The following is a 21671-nucleotide window of genomic DNA, read 5'->3' on the forward strand; positions in this document are numbered from 1 at the left end:
TAACAATATCTCTATACTGACTATTAAATTCATCATTCCAGTACTATGTGATTACTGCCCTCCCTGTTGGTGCAGTTATTTTAGAAGCTATTACCTCTGGAGTCAGGACGACTTCCAACACAGTAACTACTCCCAAACTCCAATACTGTGAACGGTACACAAAATAAATTAGCATTAGTAATACTAGTGTAAAACCCGGTGTCATCTTTTGTCATCTAAATTGACAGATACTCCCAGCTGTCAACGGCGAATGACGTCAATACTGCCTTCCACAGATAATAGGGCGCCCTCTGCAACGATTGCTTGCTGGAGTAAGATGTCAACCCATCTCATTTCTACACTCGCCGTTACACTGTAATCAACTATAAAGGCCCATGTTGACAGTCCCATGTACTGACCGATATTTTTGCCGATTGTCTGTCTCTGGTGCCAGTCGTGATGTTGCTGATGCCTGGAGGAGTACCCCTGCTTAATGGCCAGAACCAACATGAAAGTTATTGGCTCATCTGTTGACTTCTGGGAACATGATTATCTGACTGTTATTTGGACAGTGGCCCAATTGGCCCAGCAACTTGCTCCGCTTTCAAACTGATTGTGTCTGTGAACAAGGTGCAGTTGACTACCATATGACCAGACAAACATTTATTAAACTGACGATTTGACCAATCAAACAATTTTTAATCAGAACGCTTGAGCAGTCGAAAATGAATTAATTGGAAAATTTAGCCAGTCACACGATAATAAACTGGACCTATTGGCCTGTCACACTTTGAACTATTACCCAGTCAAACATTAATTGACCAGAACTTTTGGCAAGTCAAACATTTTTTCAAACGGAACACTTGACCAATAGGGTGATCATTGTCCTCCTACACACCCAATGTTTGTGTTCTCACACAACTTTCATTACTACTGGGTATAAGTTTTGTGTTTAATGTGCCTCCTCCAGGGTGTAGTGGGATGAGCACCTGCCCAGAGAGGGTAAGGTCAGTGGGTTCGGTTCCCTGGCCGCATCATACCAGAAGACACTAAAAGATGATACTTGTTTTTACCCTGCCGGGCACTCATAATTAAAGGCAGTCAGCTTAATGTGTGTGAGTAGGGTATCCTTGTTAAACTGGTGCATGGTATCTCATTGATCAGACGGGTCGGTCGGGTGGCCTAGTGGTTAAAGCGTTCGCTCGTCACGCCGACGACCCGGGTTCGATTGCCGACATGGGTACAATGTGTGAAGCCCATTTCTGGTGTCCCCCGCCGTGATATTGCTGGAATATTGCTAAAAGCGGCGTAAACCCATACTCACTCACTCACTCATTGATCAGACACTATAGAACCTGCATAAGTCCGGACTAATATAGCCAACCACTTACACATGTGCATGCATGTATCTGTATAAGTGAAATAACTTTAAATGCGATGTTAGACCACATTTTACTTCACTTTAATGCTTCATGAGAAACTGGTGCTTTCTGTGAATTAAACGTGTGATGCATATTTTCATAAATTGTATGCAGTAGTTTACCTTCTAAATGCATATTAAGAAGAGACGAGGTAGCCAGTTCATGTACCATGACAGAGATTGATTCCTCAAATGATCTTCACATTTTCAGTCCATTCATCCTCTATGAGGCTGAAAAATGGCTAAAATTATCATGAAAACCTACTCACTCACTAGAATTTCTTAAACATGTTCTCTCTTTCTGGCTTTGAAGATTTTTGAAAATAGATTGTTTTATTGCTGTTTGCTGATCCATAATAACTCATTAATTGATTTCCTAACAAAAATATAATCATTCAGAGAAAGAAATATAAATGACCCACCCGAATAAGATTTGAAAGATCGCATTTCTGTAGGGAAACTTCCATCCTCATCAGTCTACAGATTCTATATGTTGGTAAAGTGATTGAATAGAAGGCAATGAAATGTCCTCGTTTCGTGGGTCGTGGATATTGAATATTGCTTCCAGGCCCTGAAATGGTTTGTGTAAATGAGCAAATTTAAAAGGTGTATGATCTTTGCAAGCAATCAGGCAATTAGTTACAGCAAATTTAGCGAGTCACAGCATTAACGAAATAATCGTGAGCAACACAGCACCACAGATCTGGCAATGTGAAATATTGATTTTGTATGAAGTTAGACACGAGAATACTAGTTGTCAGAATAGCATCGGCATGTATGTTTGTGTCCGTAGCGTGCAGCGCCAATAATGTAGTATTAGTTGCTTAGTATCATTGGCTTACAGCAAGATTATTTTGCATCAGAATATATCGTACTATTTGCATTCTTGCGACTGTGAAATGTTAGATTTAGAAGATCAATACGACTGGCTAAAAGATTGGTGGAAGCTATTTTGGCTAGGGCAGAGTAGCATGTAAGTTGGGAGGCTACGCCATTGATTTGTAGATGTTTCAGCCATAGGAGAAATTGTTTGCACATAGATACCCATGACTGGAAGATCAATGGTTTGTTAATTAACCCAGATATGTGATCATGATGATCTGCTTGTGGAAGCAAAATGTTCCTCCTGGGTAGAAGGAAAAAGGATCCAAACATGTACTGAAATAGCTAATGCAAATCTACATCATTTGGGGGTAACCAAATAAACAAAATTCAACTGTGGTATTCTTGTGAGTGACTTCAGATTAGAATGTTTGAATCTTTGTAAAGATGGAATGGGGTTATTATTGGCCCATATGTTGCAGGGATAAACACGGCAACTTCTCTGTTTCACATATGGGATGATTTTTTTTATGTTATAACATGTTGTGAAGTTCATTCATTGTTGAGGGGCAGTAGAATAACCCTGCGGTTAAAGCGTTGGCTTGTCACACCGAAGACCTGGGTTCAATTTCCCACATGGGTACAATGTATCAAGCACATAATTGGTGTCTGCATCGTGATTTTGCTGGAATGTTGCTAAAAGCGGTGTTCAACCATACTCACTCACTCACTCACTCATTGTTTGCCATACTGGGATATTGCTTGAATACTACAAAATAAGCATTCAACAAAACTCACTCAAAACACCAATATGTCAGAAAAAATTCAATTCATGTTGTTTCCGTTTATATTCTGACTCTATGAACCATTACAGCAGGATGTTTTATTCATTAATATAAAAATGACCTTGAACATTCATTGAAAGGTCAGAGATGCAAGATGTGTAAGTTAAATCTGCCCATTGAGTTTCTCAGGAACTTGATTGAAGATAGCTATCTTTAAAAGGTCAAACTGCCTTTAGCTTGTCAATGGATCTTGTTATCAGAAGAACTGATTCTTTAAACTCCACGATGACTTTTTAGCCACCTTAAGATAAACCAAGACTAAAGGTTACTTGTGTTATTGTCCATTAAGTTTATGGGAATGTTGGCTTTCTTAAAAATTTCAATTGAAGTTTTATGATTTGATAAAATATTTTGGCTCATATACTTGGTCATTTCTTGATATTGTAAAGTAAGCTCACGACAACAATGGCCACATAATCTTTCTATATACAGAATATTCCTGCTAACTGAGAATACTAAAAGGGAAAATTTGAAATCACCAGAGATCCATGCTAACAGGATAGATAGGGGTGTTTGTGAAGTAAGGTTGTTTGGATAATCAGAACAAAACTACTACATTCTGATTGTCATCAATACATCTTTTTTCATGTACTGTGATAACCTTCAGGTATCAGTTCATTGTTTACAAGGCTTAACAGTTGTATAGACCCTCACACGTTGCTGCCACAAAAACTAAAACTGACATAATTGAAAAGGGTCATGCAGAGACAAAAAGAAGTAAGATATTGCAGCTACTTTCCAACATCAATAACATGGGAATCAGCAAAGTAAACGCAGAAATATCAAGATCACGTTATGGTGATAACCTGCATAATCTTTCCCCCAATTCCCACCTTAACACGTTACTCGAGAAATGAAGCAAGCTCTGAACAAACAACCCATCCAGGTGAACCTGCCATGACTGACAATGATAATCTGGAGCCAAGACATTGCATAATTCAGTAGAGAAGCTCCAGCAGGCACTCTCAGTGGGCAGTCCCTGCTGAGTTCTGGTCACCAGATGGCCCTGTAACCTTCTATAATGGCATCCACCAAACTGGGGCTGGAACCAGCAGGACCATCTGCGATGGCATCCTCCCATCTCTTGACTGCAGCGGCAGGAAGGCCATGATACACATTTATCTTGCATTCCTCGTCTAATGTGTGTACGATGTTCCTTGGACCATGCTGGGAGGGCTGGGAAATATGGGGTTCTTGGGGTGACTTGTTTTAAGGATTGTGATTGCAGATGAAGGCAATTATCGATTCCTCAAATGTAGCCAGGTCTTAGTGTTAGCATGTTAGCTTGATTTGGCATATTTTTTTTAATTGGTTTGTGTTTAAGGTATTTAGTGCCCCTGCTTTTCATTAGTGCTTTTATTGAGCATTTGCATACATGTTGCTGTTCCAGTTAGTGCTGTAGTTCCTCAGTGCCTTCACATTTTAACATTTGGGAATTAATAATCATCAGGAAATTACATTGTAGGTAGGGCTGGGACGGGTAACTCGGGTACCCGGGTCGGGTGGATACTGAGTCAGACCCGGGTACCCACAGGACTACCCGGACCCATGGTTAGTCACGTGATATATTGTTTGATGACAAAAATTATCTAGAACTCTATGGTACACTACAAGACACTAATGTTCGCATTTCTTTCTGACTATGCACCAATTCCTCCTGATTTTTTCATATGATTGAATAAAGATATAACTTAATTCAACTTCAGTGTATGAATGACCAGATTGTTTAATGCATGTATCTAAATACGTTTTGCCAGGGCTATTCTAAAAACGTCCCCAATCGGATATTTTGAGACATCTCCTGAGACCTACAGTGGGTACCCAGGTAGGGTCAGGTAATGGGGTAATGGGGGAGGGTTAGTGAATTTGGACTCGTCCCAGCCCTATTTGTAGGACATCAAGGGTTTACTGGTTTACTGAATTTACACACAAAATACAGTCATATTTATCAGGTCATTATTATTGTGTATTTGTTTGCAACTTAAAATGTTTATAAATAATTGGCTTCTTTATTGTTTTCAAATACTGAAGGTCACAATAGGGCTGAAGCTCTTCTGACTTGAATATAAGTTTTAACTTGCTCACTCAATTACTGAAGTGATTGTTCTGCTACTTGAGTTTAGATAAGACAAGAATCTTGAAGTTTAGCTTTTTCATATGTTTCTGTCTGAACAGAGTGATATTTACTTGGGATAATTATTCTGGTGTGAAAAGATTGTGTGTAAAATGCCTTCTTGTGAGTGGGATTTGGAATGGGATTGTGAGAAGACGAGCCAAATAATATGGCTGAAGCTTAAGGAAGATATGTTAGGGTAGGATTGAAGGAATACTTTTCTTGAATGTGCCTGTAAAGAAAGGGTATGGAAGACCGCTAATTGGGAAAGTACACAACAATGGAGCCCCTATTGACCACTTGTCGTTCGACAGATTGCCAATTTATCATGTACAGTCAGTCCAAATTTGATTATGGATGCAATGGTGGTACAGAGCACGTTGATGCTACAAGTCTCGTTGTATCAATACATCGGCAGACAGAAATAGCGAGCTGCCATTTAACCAATGCAGGCTGGGCAAGTTGCGGCACTATTTACCACATTGTTGGTTTACTTTACCATGCTAGTCTAATTGATTGCCTAAACACAAGCATAACGGGTCTGGTTACACACCAGACAATCTATCAGTAACTTGTAATTACCCATACATTGATTATATCAGGTGGGTATGGGAGAAGGGTGACGGATACATCAGGAATAACTCCATTCAGCACCTTGAGAAGATGTATATTTGTGTTTCAAACACTCAATCACAGATTTATGTATATTCAAGTTCATGTAATGAATGTACCAGTTCCAATCTGAAGTTCAGAGAAGATACTTGTTTTATGTTAGTTTTGAAAAACTTGAATGTTAACTGCTGATTAGTTTTAGTTGTGGTTAACAAATTAGATATCAGAAAAAATGTTTCTTAAAGGCAATAAGTGGAAGATATTGTTTTGAAAAATATAAAAAGCCTCCTCGTGAAGCATACGATGGTTTGAGTTGGGTGTCCATGCAACGGCATGCACATGGCTCGCTCGGTACTCAGTATATTAAGCTAATGCGTCTCAAGGCATGCGTGTGCTGCCAGCTCTTCTTGATACATTATGAAACAGCAGCAATGTTTTATTACTTAACCTGGTATGGCGCATGTAATTACTTGAACCTTGTGCTTGTATTGAACACGATGCTACTTACTAATTTTGTTATATTCAAATCCCTTAATAAAATTACACTGGGAAACTTTCTGAAGTTTTTTTTCTCTCTAGTCTGATCTCATCATGGCATTCATGAACTTCAAGAACTGGAGGCACTCATTGGAGTTTTACCTGTTTCCTACTGCACTGACAAATATGCTTTTGCTGAATTGATGAAATTATTTATGGGTGGTTGTAAAATACATTGCTAATTATGAAGGGGCATTATTGACACCTATTGTTTGAGAAATGAATGCATATTTATTAAAAAAACATATCATTCTTAGATTTAGGGATCCTTTAAAAAATGCTCATTAATGTTTTATATCTACTCTAAGACCAAAACTAAATGACACTGATAGTTTGCATCAAAAATATAAGAAGGTTGCTGTCTTCTCAGGGAACCAGGATTCCCTTCAAACTGTTCATCTTAATGAAAGGAGATCTAATCAAAGCACATTTATGTAATTAAACTAACATTGACTTTAACACCCATGAAGATCCAGGTTAGAATAGGTTTTCAGCAACCCATGCTTGCCGTAAAAGGCGACTATGCTTGTTGTAGGAGGCGACTGACAGGATCGGGTTTCAAGCTCGCTGACTTGATTGATGCATATCATCATATCCCAATTGCATAGATTGATGATCATGATGTCAATCACTGGATTGTCTGGTCCAGTTCAATTATTTACAGACTGCCCTCATGTAGCTGGTATGTTGCTGAGTACGCTGTTAACCAACCAACAAACAAACATTATTGTTCACACAACAAACAAACACTTGTGTACATTTTATCAGAAAATAGTATTATTTGTTTCCTTACCATTCACAAATGCTCGGATGGATATATATGTATTAATAGATGAACTATATAGTTGTTTGTTTTTAAGGCTGCACTCAACAATATTCTGCTTAATGGCAGTGGCCTGTAAGAAGCAAGCCTGGACCAGACAGTCCAGTGATTGACATCATGAGCATTGAACTAAAGATGTGTAACTGACAGTTAACATTTTTGTAAATTGTTAATATTATGTTATACCCCAACATGCCTGATCCCACATTGAGAAATTGCTGTAATACGGAGATCACACCGTCTCAAACCTTCTACGCAGGTGGCACAGTGATGTCAGGAGACACTGTTTGTAATCCTAACCTTACTAGGGTCATGGTTTTGAATCCTTGATTCATCCAAATTATTCTGTCAACACAATATCTGTGCATGTAGTTTCACCATTTTGTTGACAATGGGATCAGCAACATTAAGTTTGCATGTCATGATTTAACTGAAATATTGTTCAAAGCAACATTCAACCCAACTCAATACCATCATCTGTAACCACCATGTAGAAATGTACCTCCACTTGGTGGACCCACCCCAGAGACAGGCAATAGCTGATGCTCCTAGATAGTATTGGGTGATGGATAATATGATTATACAGTCCCGTCTCTTGCTGATAGGTAATGTAATTATATATTCTAGCCTGTAGTGCAGCCTGTAATCCAGTGAGTGATCACTTCATACGGTCGCACACAAGATATGTTCACTTATGCATTGTCAGCAGTGTTTGCTTCAGGAAAATGGCTGAACACAATTAGGTCTTTCAGATGAATTCTATTTTGTCAGTAAAAGTGCATTTGAGCACTAGCCTGGGGCCCCAGGCTAGTTTAGTTTTTGTCAGTCTGGTAAATTTAGAACACAAAAGTCTTTATGTTAATATGTAAAATCTTGTTTGAAAGGTGCCAAAGGCATGTTTGGGCTGGCGGAGTGAAAAGATTTGGGCACAGACTGTTTTGTTGGTAGGATAGGAGTCAAATGGGATTTGATGATTCTGAGTTAATCTGTCTGAGGTTTTTGTGACCTGGGCTCCGTTCCACAAAACAATCACAGCACTAAGGTTATCCCCATACTTTAACATAGGCTTACGATAGTCGTAGCACTAAGATCGCTTTTTGTGGAACAGGGCCTGAATCAATACACCAACACTTTACCTACTTCTGAAAATTTGTAAACCTCTGTAATAATGACAATGATGATGATCTGCACCATCATACCAAAAGTTGATCAAGATTGAAGCTGATTTGACACAGTATGGTTTCCTGAGTTAGAGAGTTATTTCCCTTAGCCGTGCCAAGATCAGTTATAAAATCAAGTTCAGGTTCTACCTTATTATGAGTGAGTAAGTGAGCATGGTTTCATGCCGTTTTTAGCAATATTCCAGCAATATCACGGCGGGGGACACCAGAAATGGGCTTCACACATTGTACCCATGTCCAGAATCAAACCCGGGTCTTCGGCGTGACGAGCGAACGCTTTAACCACTAGGCTACCTGACCCTACCTTATTATGAACCTTTGTCTTTTACCAATATGAATGTGTTTGTTGTTGTACACAAGTGGTAAACGTTTTCGACCTTCAAATTTTTTGGCTCACATCAAGCTGTCACACCTTGATATAACTGAAATAATGTAGCGCTAAACCAAATTCACTCACTAACGTACAATTGGGATTTTCATATTGATTATGGTGTTCTGAAGAGATGTTCTGTATCTGAAAATGCAAGAAGAATTGTGTGTATTGATTGCTGCAATGAGTGCTGCTTATGCAGTGCCAGCTGTTATAGGTCAATTATTGAAGCAAGGCCACTTTCCATTGAAAACAAGTTTCGCTGAAAGGGCGTATATGTCAGTTTGTGCCGTTGTGTAGGTCAGACAAAGTCACACACATATTTTATATCTGTATATGTTCAGTTTTCTTCCAATGTAATTTTTTTTTTTAGATTAATCTGAAATACATTCAATATCTGTTTTGTTGGATATATTCTCACATATTGTTTTGAAGGAGCTTGAATTAGTGACCCTAAAAAGAAAGAACATAAGCTGTTAAAACAAGCTACTTGTCAAGACATTATGCTTTACACTTCGCCATTTATAATGACTTTGAAATATTAATTCCTCGGCCATATTGTTGTGGAGAGCTTTGTTTTGAAGAGCACGCTTCAGTAGGCAAGCATTTCAAGATGATTGATTTGCCTACTCAGGAATAGTTAAATATTGACATTGCTGTCATAAGCATGTATATTTTCTTTAGGTTTTGTTCAAGGTCAGCCATAGGTCAAGGTCACTATTCACATTATTGTAAAACATGGTTGTATTATTGTCAGTTTATGAGATGCTATTGCCCATGTAGTCATGAGACTACACTTTAACTGGCATATTGAGTTAAGGGTCATTGTATATGTCATAAGGTGAAAATGCTTGTTTGAGTACTTTGCCATTCCCAACTTGCCATAACCAGTACTAGTTCCTTTAACATGCAATAAATTCACTTGCAAATGTGAGCAATCTATTATTTATATACTAAGGGATATAACTCGATGTTGTTAATGCAGAAATGTGTTAATGTGGACAATTTAGGTGATAATGGTGAACAAGCTCTCACATGCCTTTGGTTGTGAGTCAGAACTGGAAGACATTTTCTGTAAAGTACTTTGTTGGATAAGGAAGAGAATTTATGACTGTCAACTTCTTTATTATGAGGAACCCAGTGTTTCGGTGTATATGCTTACTCCTTGATCAGATGAATTTAACTGATGAAGGAGTAAGCATATACTCCGAAACGTTGTGTTCCTCATAATAAAGAAGTTGACATCCATAAATTCTTTTCTTTATGTGTATCACTTCTAAATGCCTTTTCAAAGACTTGATACTTTGTTAGATATTTGGTTCCATTGTCATTCAATTGGTGACATCTTGCATCTCTTTTTTTTCACAGTATTATGGACAAGATGACCAAAGATTGGCAAGGAACATCTCCAGGCACCCATTCCTCAACCAATCACATGGCTAGACCATCAGCAACACCAGTCAGAAGGCCAGCCAGTCAGCAACAACCAAGTGGGAGGCAAGCCAGTCAGCAACAACCAATCAGAAGGCCTATCAGTCAACAACAACCAATCACAGTTCAGGCATCAGCTCAACATCCAACCAGTGGGCAGTTCTCAAAGTTATGTGTTAAGATGGATAATAATAACCAGTAAGACGACTTATAACAGCCACAAAGGGGTTGCTGTGTACCAGTTATCAACCAAAGGAGGGTTTCCTGTGTCCCTATTAACCAATCAAAGGGGTTGCAGTGTCCCTGTTATCCAATCAGAGGAGATCTATGTCCCAACAACCAATCAGTGGGTTTCTGTGTCCCAACCAACCAATCAGTGGGTTTCTGTGTCCCAATCAACCAATCAGTGGGTTTCTGTGTCCCTGTCAACCAACCAGAGGGCTCCTCCCTCTGTATACAGAGGGTCGACTGCTAAACAATGAACAGTCAGATTTTATGCAATTTTCTCATTTTCTTTGACCAAGTCTCAGGGGGACAAGCTATATGCACAGGATATTATGATCCAAGGCCTGAAATGTTTTCAAGCCTTGGTTCCGCACTGGAAATTTTCACTGTTATACAGTTGTGGGGTGAAAATGTCTCTTCCAATTGGAATGGTTATGTGTGAAACAGGGCAGGATATATATATCTGAATAACACCTATGGAGTAGTGTGTGTTACGTATATACCCAAGGAGTGTGGATATGGTTCCGTATACAATGGGGCTATTTGCCTGCCCGTGGTGTGTGATGTGAAAACGGTCCTGCATTTATACCATACCATTCCCTGCAATCACCCGGATTGAAGCATAGCCAGTGGACAGACACAAGTACCTCTGGCTGAACAGAAAGACAAGCGGAAAGATTGACAGCGTGATCCTGGTGGTAATGTGATAATATACCTGTGTGAACTTCCAGTCTGGGTTATTCCCCAGTCTAGCTCTCCACTGTTTCATACAGGTGTCATGGCAACGTTTATTTCTAGGTTATATATCTTAAGGTTGGACACTAACGTGAGCCAAATTGTTCTGTAGCTCAATTCCCTTCATTGTTGGCCAATTGAGACTCTTGGTTTTGCTCTTTCCGATTCATGTGTATGTGTATACTGTGAAAACCGTTGTTATTGTTTTACATATTTTTACATATTAACAGTTTAATTACAGTTTATGAACCTCTTGATAAGTGCAGACACATAGACTAGTGAGTTTATTTCTTGACGGTGGTAATGTGTGTTACATTGAATCATTGGTCAGGAATATAGTATGTAGCGGAGCTAGTGGATGCATCATCATGTGTCCAACGTCCTCTGCCTCCCTAGGCACGACTCTATGCATTGTTATCTCACTCCTTCAGATCTCCTAGCTATACATATGTACATCATGTAGACAATGTTGTCTGACATCAGATACTGTGCAGGGTCGAATTAGAGCCATCTACTCTATGATATTTCTACAAGAATGCATGCTATACCTAGAACAGTCATAGCCAGTGGTGAGAGCTATCTGGCAGGTAGTAGTATGCAGCGATGCCAGTCAGGGGGGATAACTTCAGTCACCGCATGCGACACTCTTCACCTCACCAAGCTGTGTATATTGTCTTGTATTCAGCAGCTTGCGTTCCTATCACGCGTGTATACATATGAATTTGGTGATAGTGTCACCTCATTTCCTACCAGATCTGTACATATTTCTCCAATTTCAACATTCCAGCGTACTTATTTTCTAGCTGTATGTAGAGAGCCTGCAATGTGTCATACAAAAGAATAATTTGGCACATTTCCAAAATGGCTTTTGCTTAAAAATCTGTCGCCATTGGTAATCGTACCAGGAAACATCTAGTTAATGTAAACCAATTTGATTAAGAAATCCTGAAAGGAAGAAATTGTGCGCGACTGCAACCCTCTCAGAAATTCAGAGCACAGTTTGACCTGATTAAACTCTCTTCATGTCTTTTCCCTCATCCTTCAACCTCCCAGCAGAGGTAACTGTTCTACTTTCTTCGGTCAACATGAATGTGCATGTTAGTGACATTAGCTAATTTATGCAGTTTTCTTGCCCTCTTCCACCTGCACAAGACAGAGTTATCCCCCTTGGCTGATGTCTGTAGGTGGTGCTGTGTTCAGTGTTTCACAAGTCTTTAAGATGCTTGTGTAGACAGAAGTTTCTGTAGCCAGTACAACATAGCTGATCAGGAAAACGTTCCGATGTAGCCAGTCTGGAACAAGTTCTGGTGATGCGACCGTCTAACAGGGCCTGTAAGACCTGTCATCGTCCGCCTCCATGGGGTTATGCTTCATCACATTGTGGTTGCACTAAAGACCTGTGTGCTCAGCTCGCCGGCAACAAGTAGAATGTCACATGACCTTGTGTTCATGATGGGCCAGTAGTACCTATATTGGCCTCGGCGCTATCTCTCTGTTGGCGCTGTAATAGTTCAGGGACACTTCGAGGGATTCCAAGCCACAAGAACTGGATGACGCGTACATTGTTTTAGAAGTTATTTTCATCCTAAAGATATGATAAATCTTAACATCTTTAAGAGTATAAACATGCAAATCAGGTTAATGTGGGGAGGACACAGGTTGCACTGAAAGATTGAACATAGGGTTTATTGCTAATGATCAATACAGATCAAAATCACAATGATGCCTTTCAGCTTTCATAGTTAAGGTCAGTTAACCAGGTCAGTTTTGTAATGTAGCATCCACCTGTTGCCAACCATTTTAAGATACAGGTGACAAACTTTGGAAGGGGTCAATGGTGAATTACAAATTCGATATTTTTATCAGGTTAATAATAATGTTATTAATTTCCTATTGATTAAAAGGCTACATGCTTTATTATCATCAAACCCACACTTTAAAAATGGAAAAAAATATGCCACCAATAATATGTTGTGTTAGCAATATTTACGCCTGGATCATCTGTAATGTAAGAAAATACGTTTTTCTGATCTCACAATAATTATATATGATCGTAGACACATACAGGCTTATATGCATCTGTAGAGAACATGATAGTTGGTTTTCACAATGTGTCAGTACATGTATTTATGAATCGTAAAAAGAACCTACAAAAATATAAGAGAAAATGTAAAAGATAATTTTCATTCTATTTCCAACACCGTTCCTTCTTCAGGTACATCCATCCATTTTTGTTGTTTTGTGGATCCCTCTTATCCCTGTACCAATCTCATTAAGATCAGATCTTAATGCTCGCTGCTGCTACATCAAACATCAGAGGCCATCCCATTACAGGTCATGTCAGAACGACTTTTTGTAAAGTTTGACCGACCAATGAAATGACTATGAGGAAGTCAACATTAGCCAATCAGAAAGCAGCTTTCTTAAGCTTTTTGGCAATGGTTTCAAAAGGCGACCATTCCAGACTACATTTATGAAAATATTTCGAAAATATTCTCTTTTCAAAATTGAAAACCAAACAAAAGAAAATTTTGGAATGTCAAGTTGATGACCGAGATTCTAAGACAGTACTTCCATTTCGAATGTTTATCCCATTGAAGCAAGAGATAGACGATGTTTAGCATTCAGAATTAGTCATACAGCCGGTAACTGTTGTTTGGAAAGCCCTGTGTTAACCTTTTCAAGGCTGCTTGTTTAGAAAACACTTTCAGACTTCCACTTTCGCTATCTCGTAAGCTACGCATGGATTGGTCGGATGAAAGTTCATTCTGACGTGACCTGTAATGGGATGTCCTCGGATGCTTGTGTAGCAGTAGGGAGCACTAGGATCAGATTTGAATGAGGTTGTCCCTATACTGGACTATTCAGGCGACAGATGAGGATTTAGCTCTGTCAGAGGTTGTTTGTGTATCTTATTTTTCCACTGTTTACAAGGACTGAGTGATGAATTGTTACGTTGAGACTCACTTAGCATTGCTTGAAGAATGACGGTGTAATATCTTCATGTTCCCATGTAGTATGTATGTACAAGTTAAGTTTCCACAAATTTATCTGGAGATATAGTAGCAGATGTTCTCTGCATGATGTGACTGTTAATAGATGAAAGGGAGATTTCACTTAGGCTTGTTTCATTTCACATAGAAAATGCTCAGAGAATACTCTTTAGGGACCTTTGAAATTTTTATATCAGAGTGTTGATTTAACTGAGATAAGATTTCCTTTTGTCTATTCGAATATTATCAAATATATTTTAATTTATTCCTTTATCTTATTTCTGACCATAATGCATCAAACTTTTAAATTGATTTAAGAGTTTAGATTTAGTTTTGTTGGATTTCCTGTCAAGTCAAACATTGTCTTAATTAATTATTATTTCTTCCTTTATCTTATTTAATATTTCTGACCATAATGCATCAAACATTTAAATATTGATTTAAGAGTTCAGATTTACCTGTGTTAGATTTCTTGATATCAAGTCAAGCATTGTCTGAAGTAACTGTAGTTTCTTTTTTACCCTAAGTCTTAATTCTGGCCAGAGTGCGTCAGTTTCAGTACGTTGTCCGCATTCTTGTTGTTTCGGAATGAATTTGGAATAGAATGACAGGACTCAGTTAGGAAGTATTGTTTATGAAGACAATGTCTCTGAGCATTTTTGTTATTTCTTTTCTAATAGATGCACAGTGTGCCTCTGCTCCTTCTCCGACACTTCCTGTGTTAGGGCAATGTTTTGTCCATATTTTGCAGAGCCTTTACTTTTCAAGATATATTGTTAATTATCCTTACGCATTCAAAGTTGGGGCTTTTTAGAAGTTCTCAGTCATTTCTGAACAAAAACACCACATGGACTTAGCTTGTACAGAAGTCAGGCCACTGGTTATTTGTGGCACGTCATGAAATAGGAACCTGTTTCTGTTCCTAAATGATTAGAGAGTTTTTGAGATGACCGCTATTCTGCCTTGAGTCTGAGATGTGTGATACGTGCCTATATTCTGCTACTTATGTAGGAGACATTTTGTGTTCTTTGTACGAGCATCAGTCACAGTCTCGAATTGAACAACCTCTCGTTTTGGGAGTTCTCTTCCCCTGTGTTCATGTAGATTGGTATCCTGGGTAACGAAACTAGGAATATGCCAGTGGTGTCCACCAATTTGTAATTGCATTCCTGTAAATAGTGAACAGAGATGATTAAACCATGAAAATATCAACTCAAAGAACATGACTGCCTTGTCGTGGGAATAGAAAACAGTTTGTCGTCGTTAAGCCTGATAGTCTCTATTGTTCCTCTATGAATATTAGTTACTTCTTTACCCATATGTAGTAATATATTTGGATAAACAAGTAAACAAATGCTAACGAATGTAACAATACCAATCTTCCATGTGAAGGTGATGTCGTGGTTTACATGTTAATAAGGTTCCCTTGAACTAGACACAAGACAAGAGGTTGTTCAACATTGGAGGTAATAGTGATAGAACTCTCTGATATACATAGTCTATCAAGTGACACTTTGTAGGGGTTTTCTATTTTTTTAGTGTGTTGATCAATGTTTCTGTCCTAAAGTTGTTATCAGCCAATACTAGTACAGGAAAATGGTGGCACCAGAAAACAATAGTGCCATAACTCAGGTCTGTTTCTCTCAACATATAGCAATCTTACACCATCCCAGTTTAGCCTAGTGGAGGAGGTGTCCATGCATGGAGGACCAGGTTTGATTGCTCCAAATATCTCATTTGTTCCAAGTAATAAGGTATTATCGTTATAAAAATATTATTAAAGCCCTCACCGTTTGATTCTGTATGAAATGTTCAATGAGAGTTTAAATGTAATTGGATCGAAATAATTGTACAAGTTTGTAATTAAATGTTTCAGATTTTATGATTGAAACATTATTCTGATATTATTTCTTGTTAAGATTAGTTATATGTTTTTCCCCAAATAGTTTCCTTAAAGTAATTTCTTGTTAGACTGGCATGGTCTCAAAACTTATGTTTTGGAAGGAAAGGCTACTGTTGTTTTGAAACAGACTTGATTGTTTTTTCTGTACTTGTATTGCAATACCCTCAGTGGGAAAGTTGTTAAATTTGTTCCGAAACTAATTTGGGTTGTTTATTGAGATATATAATATGTATATTATGTTTTATCTTCCTCCCATGAGATACGAGTGTATTCCACTCTCCCCATCTACCAGTCTGTGATGACTCCCTGCTCCCCCAGGATATGAGTGAACTAGTCCAGAGATACAACTTCTCTTCCCTGTAGTAAAGTGGCCTAGTCCCACTTTGATGTCTTGTTAAGCCACACTTTACAGACTGTTAATGAGTTATTGATTTCCGCAGCTATGACAATATACTGACAAATGTTTCGATCATGTTAGTAAACATTCATAGCAGTAGAATAAGTTAAGCAAGGCACTTGCCAGGAATAAATTTGTGCTAGCACTACAAAGTATTAATTAAACATTATTGTATGTATATATTAATATAATGAATCCTTATATCCTATTATGAAGTAACAAAATTACTTTACTTATCAACAAGATTGTTGACCTTGTTCACGGTTAGTTTGAGTTAGAAACCTGTATCTTGTCCCCCGTGTGCGATGACACTTTCCACAACACTGTTTGAGAATGATTTATTACTTATTTCCATATATCATTTTCTTGGATTTGATCTTTTCAATGTGCCATACAAAATGGACATGTCTGACAAAATAATGTGGTATGTATGTTATTGAAGATGGATGATATATGTTTTGTAAATATCACGATACGTAAACCTCGATAGGTTGAGAATGTTGAAATTTTAAGGTTGTGTTCTTTTCTGACAAGTTCAGCATATGAAAGAATTAATACGGGAAACATACAGTTCATAATATATACTCAAAAGAAGTTACAGAACTACTGATTGTTTTCATGAGAGATTAACTATAGTAATATGGAAAAATCAGGTGTTCTTTAACTTCTTTTGAGTGGTATACACTTTCAACATGTGCCAAAAATTTGCCTGCTGGTCTGAGCTTGTCTTCATCATCAGCAATCTGTGGATTTTATTCCTAACATAAGGGTTGTGGTGAGAGATGCTTACTGAACCTCAAGAACGTTTACTCCGGTTTTATGAGGATGTACAGACACAACATGATTCACAATATGGAATATCTTTTAATGTTACCTAAAATACCTTGAAATGAGCTGCCTGTGGAAACATTAAATAATGATATGGCATTGCTGTGGAAGTATTATTACTAACCTTTAACAATAAAATGGCATTGCTGTGGAAACGTTAATATTGAAATGGCTTTACTGTGGAAACACATACCGAAATGGTTTTGCTATCAAATATTGTAAAAGCTTAGTAATATATTATATTAGGGATATCTTATATAACAATAAGGCGCTACCGTGGGATCCGTAAGGTTAGATAATGAAATAGCTTTTCTTTAAATTCCCCAGAAATGTGGCATTTTGTTATTAAAAAGTTAAACACTGAAAAGATCAAATCCTTATCTTGATATTCACTCAGAACTTTGCTCAGAATTGACAAATATTCAGTGTCAGTAGAATCTGTAATGGCATTATGCTTTGCAAATCTCATGTTATTTGCCATGTAAATATGATATTATTCTTTACTTTTACAGTTTGTTTTGTTACCATGGCAAACATTGCACAATTTGTATCAAGATGTATTTCAAAACTAATCAAGATTTTGTTATGCTCAATTTTGGAGATGAATTTATCACCTAGCCATTGTCTTACAGCCTACAGAAAAATCCTACCAACAGTATCATGAACTTAAACGTGAAGAAAAAAAGTTCCATGCAGATTCCATTGAATTTTACATGAATTGGTCATAGTTTTTTTATCAATGGAAAATGCATTGTTGATTTTCAATAAGATTCAGATATGTTGAGTCTGTTCCAAAAAAGCTTCACAATTTTAATGCTTTGCCGCTTTTGCGATTTGTGCAATGTTTGGTTATGATTTCAGAACATTATCTTGTAAGAATAAGTACATCTGTAGAAATGTGTGTAAAGTTGATATTTGCTACAAAAAGACACTCCTTTACGGCTGTGATGATGTAGGCAGCTTTTACCGTTGCCATAGCAACCCCTCCACTCAACCAATCAGTGTAATTGATGATTATTTTAGTAGCACCATGTTTTAGCTCGAATGTTTGACTAGTCACTAACATCCAGAATTCCTTAATCTGTGATATGCCACTAACAAGATAGAGAAGGACAAACTCTTTTTAGTTTGTGTTAGTGTTGGAACTCTGTCTCTGTTATTATGCACACTTTGCAGTGTATTTCTTTGTGTGTATGTCTCATTGATCATGATGATGATGATGATGATGATGCTTTCTAGTTATCGCTCCTTGTATCAATTAAATATTAAGCTCAGCCAAAATGTATGAATGTAGTACTTAAGAGTACACTAAATACATGATTTTCAGACATCTGATAAAGATGATTGGTATTGATGCTAAACAGGCATTGTATGCTTTATCTTCTAAAGAAATTATCATACAAATAGTCTGTTTCCATTTCAAAATCTTAGTTTCTAGATTCAGAATGTCTGTTCAATGCAAACAATGAGGGCCTTGTAAGTATAAATGATTTAGACGGATACAAGTATGATCTATTTATTTCTCATATTTCGCTTGCCTGGTTTGTGTCAAGGCAAGCTGCATTAACTTGAGCTATATCATTGTTTTTATGGCATAAGGCTAGCCATATCTTTTTTGTGAAGGGATAATGCTGGCTTTATAATTCTTATCAAGGGATTAAGGGCAACGGAAATTTTAAAACCTCAGTGTGAGTGTGATGGCAAGCAGTAAATATATTGATTATTTTGGGTTGGCTTATTCTCTAGACACAAGAAGTGATATTCCTTCCAGGCAAACCCAGCAAAGGGGTGCTGTCATGACCTTTCTGTAGGTTACCTTGCAATTATAGCTCCAGAAACTATACAGTAATGGGGAAGGGCAGCTTCATTAGTATAGCCATTTTATTTCTGCAGACAGTGGTTAAGTTGACAGAAAGAAAGCTTTAGATGGTAAGCGAGGAATATTTGTTGAGAACATCAAAGATGTAAGCGCGTGCGAGCTCTGATTATCGGAAAGTTATGAAATAGGGAAACTAATGGAATGTGCATATGTGAGTCAATTAGGAGTCTGTACGTGCCTTCCATGTGCAAGAGTCATGAATAAAGGGAGGTAACCCAGAGGATTTACAGGTCTCCCTCTAGACTGTCATTAGTCAGGGTTGCCATGGCAACCCAGAGGCCTGATTAGAAAGTGACCAGTTTGGCAGAAAGTTCTGCAGGAAAATTGTTCTGCTGTTATGGTGCATCCAAATGAGATGGCACAGTCATAATTTTGTTTTCATTTTGTATGAGATGGCAGTTCAGTACAACAAGAACAACACTGTTTAGGTTGCAAAAGTTCCATCTCCTACACCAATAAGTAATGGCAGTCAGTATCTGTAGGATGCACCTTCCCCAGCTCCCTGTAAACCGTATTGATCCGGGTCAGAATTGGTCTTCAGCAAACCATGCCTGTCATAAGTTTCAACTGATATGATCGGGTAGTCAGACTCGCTTACTTGGTTCATCCATGTCATTGTATCCAAATTTTGTAGATCAATGCTCATGATGCTAATCACTGGAGTGTCTGGTCCAGCCGCGATTATTTACAAACCTACTATTTTGAGTTGAGCTGTCTGGGTACTCCTGCATACATCTTGGCTGAGCTTTAAGCAAATACTTACACAACACATATCAGAAAGATTCCATCCCATGCTGAGAAAAGATGGAGAAGATAACCACGTCTTAATGAGACTATTTATGAATCTCGTTTGACTTTGACTAATATTACTTATATTTATCCACATTTTCACTGAATATTTATAACTCTTTATAATGCAAACAATCACATGTTCATGACCATAGGAGTATTACCATTTTACTTGTATACTGATTTGTTGTGGAGTCTTTATACTCCTGTTATTCCCCATATTTTAGCTTGTAGCTCTTTTTCTGTTTCATACCATTTTTCTGGTTTGTTCCTAGTTTTAGACATGTGAATCTCCCAAATTGTAATGAGACTAGATTTAAGCACTTAAGGTTTTAGTCCATTGTTATTGGTCAGTACAGGTGACTGTTAGCCAATCAGGATAGCCTTTAGTGCCAGTGGAGCTAGTTCTCAGTACTGAAGGTTTTAGTCTAATGTTATTGGTCATCTTGGTCATACATCAACCAATCATGGCATTGCTTAAGAAATATCTAAAAGCACCAAAATTGTTTAAAGTTATTCAACATGAAATTCTGACATTAAACATCAAGTTGTTGAGATATATGTCAAATTTTCCTCTTTTTATATCAAATTATGGATTGACTAGAGCCATGTTCTGATTGGTTGGTTGTGACCCGGAGTGACAACTTGTTGTGTGGGACGTGTTCCATCAGGTGTGGGTGTGGTTGGCACAGACACACACACATCGCCAGGGTAACAGTGTAACCAGTTATTATGTGTGAATAGGGTGCCAGATTATGAAAACTAGTGCATTTATATTGCTGATATATACCCTGACAATGTGATTCTGTATCTGTTGCCATCTGGGGCATATTGGCTCCCTGTTGTGTTCTGATGAGTGAATGAATGAAGTTATGTGAGATTGTTAAAGTGAGTCTTGTACATACCCAGGCGTTATAGTTGAATCTACCACTGATGGCTGTGGCCATGTTGGATAGCTGTCAAACTCATCATAAGTACTGGCAGTTAGGTCATGGCAACATCCAGTTGTCCAATGAAATCCTTTCTTTGTGAGATCTTCTGTACATTTACTTGCCACGCATAATTTTCACCGGTTACCTCATAGTGGAATAGACCTAGAAAACCAATTTTGAAGTTTTCTCGGAGGAATGAATGTCTTTTCTCTCTTACTCTATACTTTACCTTCCTCCTGTGAGAGGTGTTTACGACTTAATGTCAATAAACCATCGGCGGGATTGAGCTCCCACACTCGCGATCTCTTGTTCTCATCCTGGGGCTTCACCAGCATTGACAGGTTCATCTGTAAACTGTTTGCCTCACTCTACGGCTGCAATACTGCCAATGTGACAAAGTTTCAACTCTCACAAACAACAGGTGGTCTACAATACAGAACATGACCAATTAGATGCTTTTTAATTAAAAGAACCAGCTTAGGATTTGAGCTTTTCTACAGAATATTTTATTAACGATTCCTTTGATGGCATTTATCCAAATAAATGCAATACATTAGTATGCTTTTGAAATCAATCGGGGAAACTGAAATTAAAGTCTGTTTTTATTAAGGAATGGCATTGTATTTTTCAAATTAGATATCTATTTCAACATTTGGAGGGCAGTGGGTCATGTTTGTGATATTTGTCTGAATTACTTAATAATGCATCTAATAGGCCATGTGTGGTGGTTACAAATAAAACATTTGATAAAACTGTTGCAATAAAACTGAACTCACAAAGAACAAGAATTGAATATATGGGCAAAATGGTGTTCATCAGATATAGCTATGCTTCCAGAAATCCATTATCGTGGATGG

The 21671-nt window shown here is 37.8% G+C and overlaps 1 protein-coding gene across 2 annotated transcripts in view; it reads left to right on the plus strand.

The window, feature by feature from the left end:
- The window catches only part of LOC124150784 (potassium voltage-gated channel protein Shaker-like), a 126991-nt gene extending 105877 nt beyond the window's left edge, over positions 1-21114 (plus strand). For both annotated transcript variants that reach the window (XM_046522855.2, XM_046522856.2), the window contains one exon: positions 10071-21114. The gene's annotated coding sequence lies outside the window, so the exon portion shown is untranslated. The remainder of the gene's footprint in view (positions 1-10070) is intronic.
- Positions 21115-21671: the final 557 nt, after the last annotated feature.

Source organism: Haliotis rufescens, unplaced genomic scaffold (genome assembly GCF_023055435.1).
Source record: "Haliotis rufescens isolate VD_foot unplaced genomic scaffold, xgHalRufe1.0.p SCAF_6, whole genome shotgun sequence".
Classification (NCBI taxonomy): domain Eukaryota; kingdom Metazoa; phylum Mollusca; class Gastropoda; order Lepetellida; family Haliotidae; genus Haliotis; species Haliotis rufescens.